Source organism: Chiloscyllium punctatum, chromosome 14 (genome assembly GCF_047496795.1).
Source record: "Chiloscyllium punctatum isolate Juve2018m chromosome 14, sChiPun1.3, whole genome shotgun sequence".
NCBI lineage: Eukaryota > Metazoa > Chordata > Chondrichthyes > Orectolobiformes > Hemiscylliidae > Chiloscyllium > Chiloscyllium punctatum.
In genome coordinates, this window is record NC_092752.1 from 99187529 (window position 1) to 99195190 (window position 7662).

Below are 7662 nucleotides of genomic sequence, written 5' to 3' on the forward strand. Positions count from 1 at the left end.
CTTCCTGTTTGTCCTATGTAGTGTTTTGTGCAGTTCTTGCATGGGGTTTTGTACACTACATTGGTTTTGCTCATGCTGGGTATCGGGTCCTTCGTCCTGATGAGTTGTTGTCTGAGAGTGGCTGTTGGTTTGTGTGCTGTTATGAGTCCTGGTGTGCGCAGTAATCTGACTGTCAGTTCCGAAATGTTCTTGATATATGGTAGTGTGGCTAGTCCTTTGGGTCGTGGTATGTTTTCATTCCATTGTCTTTCCCTGAGGCATCTGTGGATGAAGTTGCGTGGAGTTTGACCCCACCCCACAGCTCACCAATAGGATAAACAACACACTGAGGAAACTACAAAAAAAAGGACAGATAACCAGGTTTGACCTACAGAGAATGAAAACTGAAAGCAACAACACCCCCAGATTCTATGGACTACCCAAAGTGCGCAAACCAGACATCCCACCCAGACCCATAGTATCACTACCAGGGACACCATCACAAAAACTGGATAAAGAACTACAGCAGAAACTGAAACACCTGATCAACGGATCCAGATACTCTGTACAGTCAACGCAGGAATTCTTGGACATCATCAGAAATATACACATAGACAAGGAAGAAACTACGGTCTCATTCGATGTAACGGCACTGTTCACCTCTATCGACAAAACCCTAGCCAGAGAAACAATAGCCAACCTGCTGGACATACAGAACAGACAACAGGACGGTGAACCTATCAACAAAGACGGCATACTCAAACGACTGGACCTGGGCCTCACAACACACTTCACATTCAACAACCAAATATATGAACAAATCAACGGCACCCCCATGGGCTCACCCATCTCTGGACTCATAGCAGAAGCGGTAATGCAATGATTATAACAAACAGTCTTACTGCAAATTCAACCCATACTCTGAGTCAGATATGTGGATGATACCTTTGTAATCATTAAAAACACAGAAATAGAGAACACACACCGGATCATCAACGCCACACTCACAGGAATCCGATTCACTAGAGAGAAAGAAAAGGACAACCAACTCCCATTCCTAGACGTGATGGTACAGAGAATACCTAACGGAGAATTCACCACAAAGGTATACAGGAAAGCCACACACACAGACCAAGTCCTGAACTACGAAAGCAACCACCCCAACACACACAAAAGAAGTTGCATCAAGACACTGTTCAAAAGGGCCGCCACACACTGCAGTACACCAGAACTGCAAAAAGAGGAAGAAGAACACCGATACAATGTATTCGCCAAAAACGGATACCCCCACAATTTCATTCGGGATTGTCTGTATGGATTTGCTAGACGACTGTCCTCTGATATTGATGAGGGCAGTGCAGATGATGTGGTTTATATGGAGTTCATTAAGGTCTTTGACAAGGTCCACATGGAAGGCTGGTCCCAAAGGGAAGATCCCGTGGGATCCAAGGCAAGTTGGTAAATTAACTCCACTATTGGTGGAGGGTTGGTTTTGTGATTGAAAGCCTTTGTCCAGCGAATGTACCACAGGAATCTGTGCAGGAGCCATTGCTGTTCATTATGGACATTAATCACTCGGATGTGAAAGCAGAAGGCAACATTAGTAGGTTTGCAGATAACATGAAAGGTGAGGGTGTTGTCCACAGTGAGGGGGATGGACTCAGGCTGCAGTCTGATATCGATCAGATGATAAACTGAGCAGAGTAATGGCAGATGGAGTTTACTTCTGGTCACTGTGAGGTAATGCACTGTGGGAAGTCTAATAAATGAATGATATCCATCATGAATGGGAGGTCCTCCTGGAGAACTGAGGAATACAGGGACCTTGGTGGGCAAGTCCCTGGATGTCTGAAGGTGTCAGCACAGGTAGACAGGGCGGGGAATACACCTGAACTGGGAGCAGGAGGGAGACCCACATCCTGATGGGGAACGTTGCTGGAGCTGCTCGAGAGGATTTAAACTGGTCTGGCAGGGCTGTGTGGCCCCAAAGGGTCGTAAGGTCAGAAAGAAAGTTGAGGCTGGTACAAATGTTCAAGAGAGGAATATAAGGAGACAAGGGAGGGCAAGGACATAGCAGACAATGAGGGAAAACGGGTGGATTAAACTGCAATTATTTCAATACAAAGGGCCAGACAGATAAGGCAGATGAACCCGGAGCATGGATGGGAACATGGGATTGGGATCCCATAGATATTACAGAAACACAGCTGAGGGAGCAACAGGAGCAGCAGCTCAATGTTCCGGAGACAAATACTACAGGAAGGATAGAACAGGAGGCAAAACAGGAGGAGAGCTGGTGGGTTTGATTGGGGGAAACATCCCAGCAGTACCTAGAGGGAGTATTCATGTAGGATCGCCCAGTTAAACAATATTAGTGGAACTGAGAAATAAAAATTGGTCATCAGTTTTCTACGGTCGGACTACAGCGATAGGCAATGGGAGATGGAGGAGCAAATATGTCAGGAGATTTCAGATATCTCTTAGAATAATAGGGTTGTAATGATAGGGGATCTTAACCGTTCCAAACCTGGACTGGGATTGCTACTAAGTTAAGCATTTGGATGGAAGGAATTTGTTAAGCGTGTTCCGAAAACTCCCAGTCATTATATAAGTGGCCCAACTGGAAAATGGGGCTAAACCTGACCTCCCCTTGGGAAACAAGGTCGGGAACAGGACTCAGGTGTTAGTGGGGAAGCACTTTGGAAAGTTACCACAATTGTATTAGTTTGAAAATAGCGATGGAAAAGGACAGGCCTGGTCCACAAGTTAAAGTTATTCAATGGAGCAAGATAGTATTAGACATGAATTTTTAAATTAGATCTGGGGAGGCTACTTGCAGATAAAGGAAAGTCTGGCAAGTAGGAATATTTTAAAACCGAGATAAAAGGAGCGTTCAGCGCCAGTGTGTTCCTGTTAGTGTGCAGCTCAATGCTGACTGAGTTAGGAAACACTGGCTGAATTTCGAGGCTGTGGTCAAGAAAAAAAGGATCACATGTCAGATATAACTGGCTGACTCAAGGGAATCCCTTCAGGAGCATCGGGGCTGTAGAAATACACTTAGGATGGAAATCAGGAATGTAAAAAGGGGACATGAGATACCTTTGGCAGAGAACGTTAAGGAGACTCCAAAGAGACTCTACAAGTGTATTAAGAGCAAAAGAAGAGCTCGGGACAATCCCGGTCTCCTAATGATCAATGAAGGCAACGATGTGTGAAACTACAAGATCTGAAACAAATATTTCACTTTGGAAATTACTGTGGATAAAGACTGGGGCACTCAGGGAATTAAACAGTGTTTGGCCTGACCACTATTGGAATACTGTGTGCAATTCTAGTCTCAATGCCATCGGAAGGATGTTGTGGAACATGAAAGGGTTCAGAAGAAATGACCAACAATGTTGCCAGGGTTGGAGGGTTTGCGCTTCAGGGAAAAGCCTGAATAGGCTGGGGCTGTTTTCAGTTGATCATGGGAGGCTGAGGAGTTAACCGATGAAAGGTGTTTAAAATCATGGTGGTCATCGACAGGGTCAATAGACAAGGCCATTTCCCCAGGCGAGGGAAACTTTTCAAAGGGATCTAAAGGACAACTGGCTCCCGCAGAGTGGATGGAATAAGCTGCCAGAGCAAATAGTGGAGGCTGATAGAAATACATTTAAAAGGCATGTGGATGGGTGTATGAATAGCAAAGGGTTCAGAGGGATATTGGCAAAATTGTGGCAAATGTGACTAGAAACGTCATGCAGGAGTTGGTCCGAAGGGCCTGTTTCTGTGCTGTACGTCTCTATGACTCAATGTCTTGAAATGAGTCCACATTATAGAAAAGGAGGTGCTGACGGTTTTAAAACACAAAGGTAGATAAATCCCCAGGACCTGATCAAATAGATCTCAGGACATTGTGGGAAGCTGGTGAAGAAATTGTAGGGCCTCCACCAGAGATATTTGTCCCATAGAGAGCTGCATGTGATAGGCTGTTAGACTGGAGGGTGGCATTGTGGACAGTGAAGAAGGTTTTCTGAGATTACAAAGGGATCCTGATGAAATGTGTGAATGGCTGAAAAACTGTTGATGGAGTTCAATCTGAATAAATGCGAGGTCATGCATTTTGTACAACAAACATGGGCAGGACTTATACAATTAATGGTAGGACCTTCGGTAGTGTTGTAGAACAGAGGGACCTCAGGGTTCAGCTACATAATTCTTTGAAGTTTGCAACATGGAGAGACAGGATAGTTTTTAAAAAGGTGCTTGCCTCACTTGCTTTCATTGCTCAGTCCTTTGGATATAGGAGTTGGGAAGTCGCATTGAGATTATAAAGGCCATTGGTGAGTCCTCTTCTGGAATACTGTGTCCAGATCTGGTCGCCCAGTTATCGGAAGGATATTATTCAGCTGGAAAGGGTTGGGAGGAGGTTTACTGGGATGTGGCTGGGTACGAAAGGCTTCAGTATAAAGAAAGGCTGAATAGGTTGGTATTTTTCACTGAAATCTGAATGTTGACAGATGACCTCATAGAAGTTTATAAAATCATGAGGGGGATAGATAGAGTTAATGGGAGTTGACTTTTCCCATGGACAGGGGAGTTTCAAGACAAGGCACTACATTTTTAAGTTTAGAGGAGAGACATTTAAAAAAAAAGACACGAGAGGCACATTGTTACACAGAGGGTGGGCTGTGTGTGAAGTGAACTTCCCAAGGAAGGGGTGAACATGGGGACAATTACAATGTTCAAAAGACATTTGGATTAATACAGGAAGAGGAAAGGTTTTAAGGGATATGATCCAGGAACAGGCAGGTGGGATGAGATCCGTTTTAGAGTATGGTTAGGTTTAACCAAACAGTGCGGTCTGACTCTCTGACTATGATTATAATGTTGTGTCATTAATTAAGAAAGGCTGCAAGAGAAAGCTAGGGAACTACAGACTGATGAGCGAGACATCAGGGTGGGTCAGTTGGTGGGGGTCATTCTGAGAGGTAGGCCGTCCATGCATTTGGAAAGATAAGGCCTGATTACGGACAGCCAGCATGGCTTTGTGCGTGGGAAAACATGTCTCACAAACTGGACTGGAGTTTGCTCAAGATGTGACCAAAACGATAGACGAAGGCAGAGCAACAGACGTTGTTTCTGGCTTCCGCAAACCCTTGTTCAGGATGTAGCATGATACATTGGTTCGTAAGGGTAGATCACAAGGGATCAGGGAGAGCTAGCCAACTGGATACAAAATGGGATGACAGTGGGAGACAGAGGGTGGTGGGAGAGGGTTAAGTTCAGACTGGGGCCTCTGACCAGCAGTGTGTTATAAGGATTGGTGCTGGGAACACTGTTGTGCACCATTTACATAAACAATCTGAGTGAAAATATAGGAGTCCCTGTTAGTATGTTTGTGGATACCAAGATTAGTGGAAGAGTGGGCAGGGAATATAGTTATCGAAGGGGATGTTAATCAACTGGGCCAGTGGGCCACGGAATGAAAGATGGAATTTAATTCAGGTGTTGGATTTAGTTCAGACAAACCAGGGAGGACTAACACAGTTAATGGTCGGACCCTGGGCAGTGTTGTAGAAAAGGGAGAGACCAAGGAGTGCAGTTACATTGTTCCTTGGACTGGCATCACAGGGTGACAGGGTGTTGAATGCGGCAATTGGCACACTTGCCTTCATTGGTCAGAGCATTGAGTACATGAGTTGGAGATATTGGTAACACTGTCGTCTATATTTCTCCTGGGCAGGGGAGGCCACGGGGTGACCTTATAAAGGTTTATGAAACCAAGTAGGGTCTATGTAAGGGGAATTGCCAAGGGTAGGTGAGTCCATAGCAGGGGGCATAAACGTGAGGTGTGAGAGCAAGGATTTAAAGAGGGAGCTGGGGGGCAACATTATCCACAGAGGATGGTGCATAGATGGAACGGACTGCCAGAGGGAATGGTGAAAACAAGTACAATTACAACATGGAAAAGACCCTCGGGCTGGTACATGGAGAGGAGAAGATTTGAAGGGATATGAGCCAAACACAGGCAAACGCGACTTATTCCATTTAGGGAACCTTGGCCGAATGGTCATGCCGCAAAAAAACAGACCCTATGTCTCCAGTTATTGGAGGAGGAGACTATCGAGACAAGGCATGTTGTAGAGACTGAAGCAAGTTACAACGATACGATGGTCATCTGGACTGGAGGTTTCACATATGTGAAATAATTGGTGAGAGGGGAGGAGATGACAGAGATAGGAACTGTTATAGGAGTTAGAATGATTGAAGAAACTGGTTCTCAATACAAGCCAAAGATACAGTGTTGGAGAAGGAATAGGGAACAGAAAGATCCCAGGCAGCATTACCACACTCTCGGGGGAGGCCTGCTTTCCCCTCAGTTGTTCTGATGCTCCCTAAGAAAGCACAGGCCTGGACTGATAACTGGGAACTCCTGATGCTGTCTCATTACAACATAACTTGCAGCAAGGCGTGGTGATTGAGCCTGGGTTGTGTCTGTACTGTGCTCCCCCTCCAGCACTTTCTCTATGTCATGTCTTGTTAGCTGATGTTTGGGTCCCCCTTATTACTTTCTGCTCTGTGCACAGGAATGATCTTACCTGGCAGCAGGATTTATTGAAGACTCCCGAACTCCCTGACTTTGTCTTTATGGCTGACCAACCATCGTCCCAACCAGCAGTTGGCAAGTCTATTGAGTCAGGAACTCCATGAGTACCTGGAGAAGACACAGAAATAGGCAGAATGGAAAATTATACTAATGCTTTGAGGGTTACACATATAGAATGGCACTGAGCCCCAGAGAGATCTGGAAAATCCCAGTCTCCATTCCTGACCTGTGCTGCCTCATCTCTCTGGAGTGACGAATTCTGTTGGCTCATGGTCTGGAGTAGCTTCAAAAGTGAGAAACGCTGACAGAGGCAGCAATTAGACCCACACAGTGAGGGATACCACATGGAGAGGTACTGAGTCACATCAGTACTGAGGTACTGAGTGCTGGGTCAAACAATTGTGCAGGAAGAAAGGGTTTTGATTCATGTTGCACTGGGATATACAAACTGTGAGCAGGTGAAGTGATGGCCTAGTGGCATTATATGTGACAATTTATGCAGAAACTCAGCAAGTGTTCTCTGGACACAAATTCAAATCCCACCATTGCAAATGATTGAATGGGAAGTAAATGCTTCAAAAACGATGTAATTAAAAACCTGTAAGTGAGTATTAAACAATTGCTGATGTTAAGAAAAATCCATCGGGTGCATTCCTGTCTTTAGTGAAGTAATCTAAGATGGGACTGGGTTATCACAGGTAGGGAAACACAGCTGAGGGAGGGACAGGACAGGCAGCTCAATGTTCCAGGGGACAGATGCTGCAGGAAGGACAGAAGGGGAGCTGAGAGAGGAGGAGAGCTGCTGGTTCTGATTGGGTGAAACATCCCAGCAGGACTGAGAGAGGATATTCCTGCAGGATCGCCCAGTGAAGCTGTGTTCATGGAATTAATCAATAACAATGGGTCTTCCCTTTCCTCTGATTGTTCGACAGACCCCGAGAGCCCCGCCCTCCTGCAACTTGACCTTCTCAAGATGGCGGCCCTCAGGCCCACGCTCCCTCTTCCCTCAAACAAATGGCGGCCGTGAGTCTGGGCCCCTTCCGTGATCAGCGACCGCCACCTTCTTACCCAGGCCTGGAGGGTCTTTTTCAGAT

The 7662-nt window shown here is 45.7% G+C and overlaps 1 long non-coding RNA gene across 1 annotated transcript in view; it reads right to left on the minus strand.

The window, feature by feature from the left end:
* The window catches only part of LOC140485512 (uncharacterized), a 48811-nt gene extending 42222 nt beyond the window's left edge, over positions 1-6589 (minus strand). Inside the window, exon 1 of the long non-coding RNA XR_011962378.1 lies at positions 6561-6589. This is a non-coding gene — a long non-coding RNA (uncharacterized lncRNA). The remainder of the gene's footprint in view (positions 1-6560) is intronic.
* Between the last annotated feature and the right edge of the window lie 1073 nt (positions 6590-7662).